The sequence below is a fragment of the Mastomys coucha genome, unplaced genomic scaffold (assembly GCF_008632895.1).
Source record: "Mastomys coucha isolate ucsf_1 unplaced genomic scaffold, UCSF_Mcou_1 pScaffold22, whole genome shotgun sequence".
NCBI lineage: Eukaryota > Metazoa > Chordata > Mammalia > Rodentia > Muridae > Mastomys > Mastomys coucha.
In genome coordinates, this window is record NW_022196905.1 from 56,212,376 (window position 1) to 56,225,088 (window position 12,713).

At 35.9% G+C, this 12,713-nt stretch overlaps 1 pseudogene; it reads left to right on the forward strand.

The window, feature by feature from the left end:
* The first annotated feature begins 4,985 nt into the window (after window positions 1-4,985).
* LOC116071656 lies at window positions 4,986-5,083 on the forward strand (annotated as a pseudogene).
* Window positions 5,084-12,713: the final 7,630 nt, after the last annotated feature.

Below are 12,713 nucleotides of genomic sequence, written 5' to 3' on the forward strand. Positions count from 1 at the left end.
CAGGGTGCTTCTTTCTTGTTCAAAAACTCGGTGTATCTAGAGAAGCCTATAGTGCTTGGCATAACTCAGAACCACCAAAGCCAACAGTCACCATGAAATGAATGGAAGAAACTTAATACAGGAGTATCAAATATTGGAAGTGAGGCATAGTGGCCTGAAGAAATCTATTTCCAAAAGCAAAAATAATAAAAAAATAAGAGTTACATTTTCAGGATGCATGTCTAGTCAAATCTGAAATGACAGCTTAAAACAAACATTATGGAGCTCTGAGTAAAAAGGTGTAAAGGAGCTATAGAAACAAATAGCTTGGTAAAGTGTTTGACTCACAAGCAAGAGGACCTGAATTTGATTCTCAGAACAAATATTATTTACAGTGGCATGGTGATATCATGCAATTGTAAGACCCCCACAAAAGAGGCAGAAGCAGGTGGATTATTGGGGATTGATGGGCCAACCAGATCATATATTTAACAAATTTTATAACAGTGAGAGACACCATTTAACAAAGTAAAATAAAGATGAATCTTAAGAAACACCTGAGGTTGCCACACACATTCGTGGCTGCACACATGAACACACATTCATACACACAAACATTCATTCATACACAGTCAATGAACCTGCTATATTCAATGATCTTATTGCTTAAATTTCTTGTTAGCAATCTTTGTTAACACAAATATTGATCACATGAGATTATTAGAATTCAAATGTTATTAAATAAAAGCATCTTATTTTAAACCATTCCACTAGAGTTCAATAATTATATAATTATTAGCTATTAAAGGCCTATGATCAGATGTCATTTAATTGCAGGCCAATAACAACTGAAAACAAGAAAACAGTGAAACATTTGATTAATCTCAGTGGCATTGTGTGGACATATTCAATGTAAACAGGGATACTATTAAAAGAAAAAAAACTGGAGCATGGCTTGTCACAGCAGGAGAGAACAAACAAATGAGTTCCTGGGGCTTGTAGAAGAAAGAGAGCAGTTTCAGCACCAAACCCTCTTCCCCCAGGGATTGCTGCCTGTAAAAGCACAAAAGTCAGCCCTAAGGTTGTGTTGGTTGTCAACGGAGAAGGAGAGAAGAGACTGAACCTGAAAAATATTCCAACAAAAACAATAACTAAAAGCTAGAGCTATCCCTACTTTAGCACACACACGTGTGTGCGCACACACACACAAATTACATAAAACATACTTAGAAACATACACCACACCACACAAATATACAGAGAGACACAAACACACATACACAAACCACATACCGCACCATACAAATACACACTAACACAAACACACATACATACACATACGCACACAAACACATGCACTAACACACACCAACACAAACACACACATGGATAAAAACACATATAATTCAGAAAAATATGGACATAAAAGTTTTTGCAAATGCTTAAAATATCAAATAACTGTTATATCTAGTTCTTCTCTGAGGTTTCCAATTTATTGTGTGTGTGTGTGTGTGTGTGTGTATGTGTGTATGTGTTGAGATTGCTCGTCTAAGCATCTCTCAGAATCTGGCTTACGCTCCTCCGTTTTCCCTTTTCTCCATTCCTTTCTATTTCTAGGACATTTTTCATTTCTTGTCTCTGACATTTTGAGTACAGTATGTTCTCAGATGGTTTCCATGGGGAGTTACTAAAGTGAAGGCCACACTCTCTCCAGAAGCACTGCTAACATGAGTTTCATGGCTCAGTGCGATTAAAATAATTGAACTTCATTTTCTTGAAAATAGTCATGGGACTGTAAGCATCTTGCACCAGGTTATAAACAACTTAAGAGGAATAGTATTCCAGGCCTACTCACCACATCTTGTGCCGGGTATAAGATTTAGCATATTCACAGTGTTTAATAAAAGATTAATATCAAATGAGTAACTATTATTTATTTGCTTTCAAAATATAGGCATATTTTGCATGATGATATGGAGTTTGTATTTCAGGAGGATTCTACTGTGTGACTTTATTGACGTAATTTGCACAGGAACGAGATTGAATGAAGCAATAGAGAAAGTGAAGAGAAATGGTAAACACCAAGATTGCATGAGATTGCTCTCTTTTCGAAGATATACAACATAACAGCAAACACATTTTTTAATAAATATAAACAATATACACTTGATGGTAGAGAAGAACATATGTCAATGTGGTGGTTTGAATAAGAATGGCCCCCAAAGACTTATGTGTTTGAATGCTTGGTCCATAGGGAATGGTGTTATTAGGATGTGTGGGCTCATTTGAGGAGGTATGGGCTTGTGGGAAGAAGTGTGATACAGTAGGGGAAGGCTTTGAGATCATATGTGCTCAAGAGATGTCCAGTATACTACATGGCTATTTCTACTGCTTGTAGATCAAGTTGTATAATCTTAATTCCTTCTCCAACAACATGCCTGCCACCATGGTTACTTACTTTCATGACAATAATGGACTGAACCTCTGAAACTGTAAGCCAACCCCAATTAAATGTTTTCCTTTATAAGAATTGCAATGGTCATGGTGTCTCTTCACAGTAATAGGAAACCTAAGACAGCCATTATTATTACTATTATCAAGTACTTTGTGTTATATGTCAATAAGCATATTTATACATGCTAAGTTATTATTAGCATAGCAATGTATGAGGTCTGAGGACACTGAAAAGGGCAGAAACATATAACTATCCTGCTATGCTATAAGGTGATGATGTTACCAGGAGATAGGAAGTTTTTCATTTGCATTATGACATTAGAGGGCTACTGTCAAATATGTGGACTGTCAATGCCAAATGTACATACTATAACTATAGTACTTACAAAATCTCAAGGAAATAATCTTGGAAAGAGCAACTATATATATGATGGAAATAAAATAAGTGTGCGCACTGAGTGACTTCCTAGGGAATGTTTAGAAAAACACTTGAAATAACAGGGGAAACCATAAAGAAAAGTGAGCATCGTCTGCACCAGTCTCTGGAGAGAAGTAAGATGATAATGAAGGGCAGAGGGCATGATTTTCAGTTGCTTTGCAGTTTGCATAAGATGGACACATCCTGCGATTGAGAATTTCACTATAATTGGTTACCTTGGTGACAGTGCTACACCTACTCAGAGAGAGATGGAGAAGAATGTTTTCTTTAACTTTGCTCACAAGTGAAAAATCAACTTTTTGAATTAAAAAAAATACTTTAAACACTCTAGAAAAATGAAATGTGCTTGATTAGCCCAACATAGAATTTGACAGCAGTTAAATTAAGTAGACTATACCAACATGTCAGCAAGAGCAATATATAAAATAAAGTCAATGAGCCAGTTCAATTTTAAAAGGTGCATGGAGTGAATCCATTCATGTAAAACATAATACATACAAATGAAAGTTGATTTTACATGTTAATGAACCTTTCTTTAATTTAAAGAAGTTTTATTTTCACAGATGTATACTTTTTTACAAGATGTTTTATTCTGAACAATATCTATTTCAAGGTTAATCCTAAATGCTTTAGTTTTAGGTTGGGGAAAAAAAGCTAAAAAGAAAATACTAATGGTGCATATGTTTGGTTAGTGCAGGATATATACATTTACTGTTTTTATTAAGCAAAGTAAAAAAGAGCTGCTGAAATGATACACATGAGCTATCTCTTTGTATCAGGTCAGATTCTCCCTGCTTTAGTAGTTGTTGCTGATCTCCAGTTGTGCCAACGACCTCAGACAGATATCATTCTTTCTCTGAATCTCTATAGTTTGGATGTAAGCCCAACAACACTGCAACAAGTAAGCCTTCTGTAATATGGTAAAATGAGTGATGCTGTGTGCCAAGAATTACAAATAGATTGAATCTGTCTACACTTCCCATAAAATATGCCTCATTTTAAAATTTTATGCGTGCATTTGTATTTATATAGACATGTATATATGTGTGCAAGTGCAAGTGTATGGATGTTGGGGGTAAATTTAAGTGTCATCTTCAAGAAGTACATCCACTTCTTGTGGTAGAGTATCCCATTGCCCCGGAGCTTACCAGTGACACTGGACTGCTTGTTGAGCAAGCTCCAGTGATCTTCTCCCCTTTACTACCCCAGTGCTGAGATTACAGATCCATATCAAATGCCCAACGTTTTCACACTGAATCTCGGATTGAACTTAGGTCCTCATACTTGCAAGACGAGCAAATTACAGGCTAAGCTACTGTCACAACTTTCATTTTTGCCTTTAGTTTTCTTTTCAGAATTGTGTATTTCTCTTAATAAAGAGCCCCTAGGACATACAAAGTAAGCCCATTTATACTGTTTCTGGAAACATGATGCACAGCACAAGTACAAACATTTTTGATATGTGAGTTTCTAGTTAGAGAGGAAAGGATATATAAAGGGGCTGGGAACCTTGGCAGAATCCATAATACTTCATTTGCTATTTTAAAAAAGATTTGATGCATATATGGCAAAATGTTAACATCTGTTGAATCTTAGTGACAATACATAAATGTTTGGATTTTTGTAGTTTTCTATATGCTTGAAATTTCATATAATATAAGAATTAATGCTACTAATAGGAACTATGAAATACATTCATATTAAAATTTAAATTATAATTTATGATAAAATGGCCCCATTTTGCATGAGACATTTTCCCCAACATCTTCATATTTCTAATTTGAAGCTTCACAAAATAAGGCAGGTAATAGGCAAGTTCTTAAAAGCATTCTTTATTTTTATATTTTTCTTGATTCTAAATATCCGACTTCTGTCTGTATTATTTATGTGTTGAAGGATAATAATTTTGTGTGATAGGGTGAATTTTAGATTCAATTCAGTCGATCCATCAATCAACTAGCCAATATCTACTGAGCTCATATTATGTGCTACAGTGATACAAAGACTTTTAAGCAAAAATACTAGAACACAAATGGATATTAATTGTTCACTGTAAGAGACATTCTGGAGCTATGAATGACCATGGGATATAATCAGCCAGTTGTAGATAGAACTTCATAAGGGTATATGAAAGTTCAAACAGTACAGAGAAGATTAGCATAGACCCTGTGCAAGAATGATACATAAGATCATGAATTTCTATACTTAGAAAGTCCCATGGAGATCATGGTTGTGGACATGCCAAGAAAACTACGAAAGCACTCGAAGTCCCTGAGAGAAGAAAAATGGCTGACACTAATGCTCCTGGAAAGTCAGCATCCACACAAATGATAGAGGGATCTGTGAGCTATGTCCTTAGCATTTCTCTTCAGCATTTTTGTCGGAAATGCTAAATTGATGGTTTGAGTTTTGAATCAAACATCCATCATTAGCTCTAAGCTATAAAACCTTAAAAATAATCGATCAGTGTTGAAATAATATGTTAAAATAATCTAAATATTTTGAAGCTTTAAGAATTGACAGTATAAATGTCATTACAAATATTAAATCAATTATCAGAGCTGTTGTGAAGCGTAGAAGAAGTTAGGTGTTTTATTATAATACTGATTTTGAGATCCCATTTAAACATTAATCATGTTGAGATACAATTATTAGCCAGTAGAAAATGATACATGTATCAAAATAAGTTAATTGGTCTTATAGATGCAAAAATAGAAACTCTCGGCACAATAGTATTGATTGAAGGAGCATGTTTTAACAATATATGTGATTTAGAAGTATAAAATAGTTAACATAATGTATACAAATATAATTCTAATGTAGTATTGAAATGAGCACGTAAGTTCACCTGGTATAAGTCAGTGATTACCGTGAAGATAGATAAAAAGAAGACAGATAGAACCATCTGCCAAAGAGACACTGTTTTTACTATAACAATGAACATGAGGAAGGAGGAAATTGAGCTTAGGACTTGGCAGTTTAATCAGTGTACAGGTTTGAGTTCCACCAAGAAGCAAAATAAATAAATAAATAAACATTCAGTTTCCATATCCAAACTTTTGATTCCAACCTTCACTACTATTTATGGAAATCTCTCCCAATATCACTGTTAGAAATCCTGAAGTTGCCTTTCTGGTTTGTACCAGTTTACCTTGGGCTTGAACTCAGTGGCCAGACCCACAGTCCCCAGAACTCCACTCGAAGGCACTCTAGCACACCCAAGATCTTAGGATCACTGGTGAGTAGAATACAATATCTGTTCCAATACCACCAGGAGTACCTGGAACCAGGAGAATCCAGGGACTCAGGAACCGCCTGACCAGTTGCTTGGGTTCCTTCCAGTCTACCTGCCAAAGAGACACTGACCACATAATTAGCCAGAAAACAAGCCTCAACAGATACAAGAAGATTGAAATAATCCCATGGACCCTCAGATCACCAGGGAATTAGGCTAGTCTTAAATACCAACAAAAACAATGGAAAACACACATACATATGGAGACTGAACAGCACTCTAATCAATGAGAACTTGGTCAAGGAAGAAATAAAGAAAGAAATTAAAGACTTTTTAGAATTTAGTGAAAATGAAGACACATCATGCCAAAACCTATGGGACACAATGAAAGCAGTGGTAAGAAGAAAACTCATAGCTTTGAGTGCTTCCAAAAAGAAACTGGAGAGAGCATACACTAGCAGTTTGACAGCACACCTGAAAGTTCTAGAACAAAAAGAAGCAAACACACCAAAGAGTGTGTGAGTATACAGCAGGAAATAATTAAACTCAGGGCTGAAATCTACCAAATAGAAATAAAAAGAACTATACAAAGAATCAACAAAAGCAGGAGCTGGTTCTTTGAGAAAATCAACATGATAGATAAACCCTTAGCCAGACTAACCAGAGGGCACAGAGACAGTATCCAAATTAATAGAATCAGAAATGAAAAGGGAGACATAACAACAGAAGCCAGGCAAATTCAAAAAACCATCAGATCCTACTTCAACAGTTTATACCTAACTAAATTGCGAAATCTGGATGAAATGGACAATTTTCTAGACATATACAAGGTGCCAAAGTTAAAACAGGAGCAGATATACCATCTAAACAATTCCATAACCCCTAAAGAAATAGAAGCAGTCATTAATACTCTCCCAACCAAGAAAGGGCCAGGACCAGATGGGTTCAGTGGAGAATTCTATCAGACCTTTAAAGAACACCTAATACCAATACTCTTCAAAATGTTTCACAAAATAGAAACAGGAAGTATACTACCCAATTCATTCTATGAAGCCGCAATTACACTTATACCTAAACCACACAAAGACCAAACAAAGAAAAGAGAACTTCAGACCAATCTCCCTTATGAACATTGATGCAGAAATACTCAATAAAATTCTTGCCAACTGAATCCAAGAACACATGAAAATGATTATTTACCATGATCAAGTAAGCTTCATCCCAGGGATGCAGGGATGGTTTAATATACGGAAATACATCAACGTAATCCACTATATAAACAAACTCAAATTAAAAAAAACAACATGATCATTTCATTAGATGCTGAAAAAGCATTTGACAAAATTCAGCATCTCTTCATGTTAAAATTCTTGGAAAGATCAGAAATTCAAGCCCCATACTTAAACATAGTAAGAGCAATATACAGCAAGCCAGTAGCCAGCCTCAAACTGAATGGAGAGAAACTTGAAGCAATCACACTAAAATCAGGGACAAGACAAGGCTGCCCACTATCTCCCCATTTATTAAACATAGTACTTGAAGTTCTAGGAAGGGCAATTAGTCAACAAAGGAAGGACAACAGGATACAAATTAGACAGGAAGAAGTCAAAATATCATTATTTGAAGATGGTAAGATCATATACTTAGGTGACCCCAAAAATTCCACCAGAGAACTCATAAACCTGATAAACAATTTCATCAGAATGGCTTGATATAAAATTAACTCAAACAAATCAGTAGCCTTCCTTTACTCAAAGGATAAATAGGCTGAAAGAGAAATTAGGGAAATTATACTCTTCACAATAGCCATAAAAATTATTACATACCTTGGTGTGACTCTAACCAAGCAAGTGAAAGATCTTTATGATAAGATCTTCAAGCCTCTGAAGAAAGAAATTGAAAAAGATCTCAGAAGATGGAAAGATCTCCCTTGCTCATGGATTGGCAGGATTAATATAGTAAAAATGGCCATCTTGCTGAAAGCAATCTACAGATTTAATGAAATCCCCATCAAAATTCCAACTTAATTCTTCACAGAGTTAGAAAGAGAATTTGCAAATTCATTTGGAATAACAAAAAATCCAGGATAACGAAATCTATTCTCAATATTAAAAGAACTTCTGGGGCAATCACCATCCCTGACCTCAAGCTACAGAGCAATAAATATACCAACAAAAATAAATAAATATAATAGATAATAAATAAAAATATAAATAGAAAAATTAAAAAATGATAATAAAATAATAATAACTTCATGGTATTGGTAAGAAGCAGGAAGATCAGTGGAATAGAATTGAAGAACCAGAAATGAACACACACACCTATGGTTACTTGATCTTTGACAAAGGAGCTAAAGCCATCCAGTGGAAAAAAGACAGCATTTTCAACAAATGATGGTGGGTCAACAAGAGGTCAGGATGTAGAAGAACTCAAATCGACCAATTCTTATCTCCTTTTACAAAGCTCAAGTCCAAGTGAATCAAGGACCTCCATATAAAACCAGATACACTAAAACTTATAGAGAAAAAGGTGGGGAAGAGCCTCGAACTTATGGGCATAGAGGAAAAATTCCTGAACAGAATACCAATGGCTTGTGCTATAAGAGCAAGAATCGACACATAGGACCTCATTAAATTGCAAAGCTTCTGTAAAGCAAAGGTGACTGTCAATAAGACAAAAAGACAACTAACAGATTACCAGTCCTATATCTGATAGAGGGCTATACAATATAGACAAAGAACTCAAGAAGTTAGACTCCAGAGAACCAAATAACCCTATTAAAAATGGGGTACAGAGCTAAACAAAGAATTTTCAACTGAGGTATATTGAATTGTCAAAAAGCACCTAAAGAAATGTTCAACATCCTTAGTCATCAGGGGAACGCAAATCAAAACAACCCTGAGATTCCACCTCACACCAGTCAGAATGGCTAAGATTAAAAACTAACGTGACAGCAGATACTAGCAAGAATGTGGAGAAAGAGGAACATACCTCCATTGCTGGTGTGATTGCAAGCTGGTACAACCACTCTGGAAATCAATCTATGGGTTCCTCAGAAAAATGGACATAGTATTATATGAGAACCCAGCTATACCACTCCTGGGCATATACCCAGAAGATGTTCCAACATTTAATAAGGACACATGCTCCACTATGTTCATAGCAGCCTTATTTATGGTAGCCAGGAGCTGGAAAGAACCCAGATATCCTTCACCAGATGAATAGACACAGAAAATGTGGGACATTTACACAATGGAGTACTACTCAGCTATTAAAAATGATGAATTCATGCAATTCTTAGGCAAATGTATTGAACTAGAAAATATCATTCTGAATGAGGTAACCCAATCACAAAAGAAAACACATGACATGCACTCACTGATAAGTGGATATTAGCCCCCAAACTCCAAATACCCAGGATATAATTAACAGACCACATGAAGCTCAATAAGAAGGAAGACCAAAGTGTGGGTGCTTCTGTCCTTCTTAGAAGGAGAACAAACTACTCATAGGAGCAAATATGGGGAAAAAGTGTAGAACAGAGACTAAAGGAAAGACCACCCAGAGACTGTCCCCACCTGGGGATTCAGTTCATATACAGTTACCAAACCCAGACAGTAGTGTGGATGCCAAGAAGTGCATGCTGAAAGGATCCTGATATGGCTGTCTCCTGAGAGGCCCTGCCAGAGCCTTACAAATTCAGAGGCAGAGGCTCACAGCCAACTATTGGACTGAGTGCAGGTCTCAATTAGAGGAGTTAGAGAAGGGAATGAAGGAGTTGAAGGGGTTTGCAACCCCATAGGAAGAACAACAATATCAACCAATCCAAACCCCCAGAACTTCCAGGGACTAAGCCATCAAGAAAGGAGTACACATGGCTCCTGCTGCATATGAAGCAGAGGATAGCCTTGTCATGCACCAAAGGAAGGAGAGGTCATTCGTCCCATGAAAGCTCGATAGATGCTCCAGTGTAGGGGAATCGAGGATGGGGAGATGGGAGTGGGTTGGTAGGTGGAGGAACACTCTCATAGAAGCAGGAGAAGGGAGGCTGTGTTAGGATGTTTCTGGTAGGGAGGGAAACCAGAAAAGGGAAACATTTGAAATGTAAACAAAGAAATATCCAATAAAAAAATTGAAATTAAAAAAAAGCCTGAAATTTTCCTGAACATGTTTGATAGCAATTCACTACAGAAGTTGCAGTCTTGTGACTTGACATCTTTCCATTTGTGAGCCTGTTTTGGACTCCATCCCATTTCTAAATCCTTCACTGTATCCTAGAAGTTTAGATGTGAGGTACTCAAGATGCCTAATGCTTACTGATACAGACAGAAGGTCAAAGGGCTGACTCTGCACTGATACCCATCCAACATTTTGCTTTATACCTCTGGGAAAGATTCTTGTTGCCGTTTTCTTATTGAACTACTCCAGAAGCCAGTAACAGGATGATCAGGCACTTAAAGCAAGGATATTATTTAGGAAGAAGCATGCATTATTGCCAAACTCAAATATGTGCAATAAGACCAGGTGGATTCAAGGAAGAACAGAAACAGCTGGTCAGTGCTAGTTTGTAGCCAAGCTTCATAGTGTCTGGGAAATAAAGAAACAGATTTGTTTCCACGCTCATTAGGAAATTCCATTTGGAGCTTCAGAAGCTGCCCATGGTGATAAGAAACCACAAAATTGTTTTCTTTTTAAAATCTATAATAAACTGGATTTATATAATTAACCTCAGAGGTTTTACTTGCTTGGCTTAGGCACTAAAATAATCTTTGTTCAGGGGTCTTATTTTCTGGCTCATTTATTTTGCCATTTCACTTTCACGTTTATCTCCTCACAACATTCCTGAGAGCAACAGAACAGTATTGCATACTTGTCATTAAATAATATTAGCTAATACTTCAAAGTCACCTCATGCAAAGAGAGGTAAATGAAAATCACCCCCTTCTAGGTCTCACATAGAAGGATGGGGGAGGGAACATCGGTAACATGCATTTCTGAAAGCTGCTATAGGATCAAGAAATTCTTAATCCACAGTGATTATTAATAAGAAAATTATATGTTCCTGTACCAAGAGTCCTAGGAGAATATGAATTATGTACTCTACAATCTCTATAAATAAGCAAGTCAGAAACTCTATGCTACAGTCACCAAAAGTGGACTGAATTTTTCATTGTTCCATATATATATGTATGTGTTTGGAGTTTCAGCTATATATTTTGATATATGTATATATCAAAATGTATATGTATCAATATGTATGTATATCAATATCAAAATATATAGCTGAAACTCCAAACATATATATATAGATATGTATATATACATATATATGTACATATATACATATGTATATATACATGTGCATGTGCTCGCATGTGTGTGTATGTGTCTTCAGAAATATGGTCTTTTTGTCAGGTTGTGAAGACTGACCAATGGCATTGGCCTACAATATTTGCGGTATCTGTGGGACAACTTTGACCAACAATTTGAGCTCATAAAAACTATGTCACCATACACAAGACCTGTAAAAATAAAGCCAGGTAGAACTCCAGCTTGAAGGAAAATCTGTAGATAAAGAGAGACCTAATACACTCCTGGTGGGAATGTAATCTTGTACAACCATTATGAAAAACAGTGAGTACTTAGTTACAAACAGAAAGAAGGACAACTTCCCTGAGGTGCATTGCACAGTTTGATGACTACAGGTAATAAAATTTACCAAAACTAAAAGAGAAAGATTATGAAAGTTTTAAACATAAATACATGATTAACACTGGATGTGAACATATTAAACATTTTAAAAGCTAATGCAATATATACATATGCAAATAACAGCATATTACTCATTTTGCTCCATTTATATGTACAACTTCTGTGAATTTTTAATATAAGGTAAAACATAAATTGAAAAAAATACAGTTCTCAAGTAGTTTGAGAAAGTTTTACTTTGAGGTTATGTATGGGGTTTTCGGAATAGTAGGCTTTAACATACATCTCTTCCCGTGGCTTCTAAGCAAGAACTTGGTATAAGATTGCTTTTTTTTAAAATTTTATCTATTTTATGTGCTCTGTTTGATGGCAAGCTTCAGAGGATGCTTACCACTGAAGCTTGTGAGATAATGAAAAACTTGGGTGCTATAGCAGAATTAGGATCCACACCACAGCACTTTATTACATGTATGAATCACTGCAACAACTAATGTGCCTTTTTAAATAACACACTTTCAGAATAAACATTATATACTGCTAAACATTGGGTAAATCATATTTTACCAAACATAGTTGATAAAGAACTAAATTGATGACATTCTTACAGATATTAACACCGGTGTTTTTTCTATACAAAATATATTCTTTTTATTAGATATTTCTTTATTTACATGTCATACAATATCTCCTTTCCCAGTTTCCCCTCAAAAAAACCCTAAAACCAAAAAAGAACAACAAGAACAAACCCCTATTCCCTCCCCTCTTCCCCAGCTCTCCATCTCATCCTCTCCTGCTTACTGGCCCTGGCACTCCCCTACACTGGGGCATAGAACCTTCACAGGGCCAAGAGCCTCTCCTCCCATTGATGAGTTACAGAAATTGTGGTACATCTACACA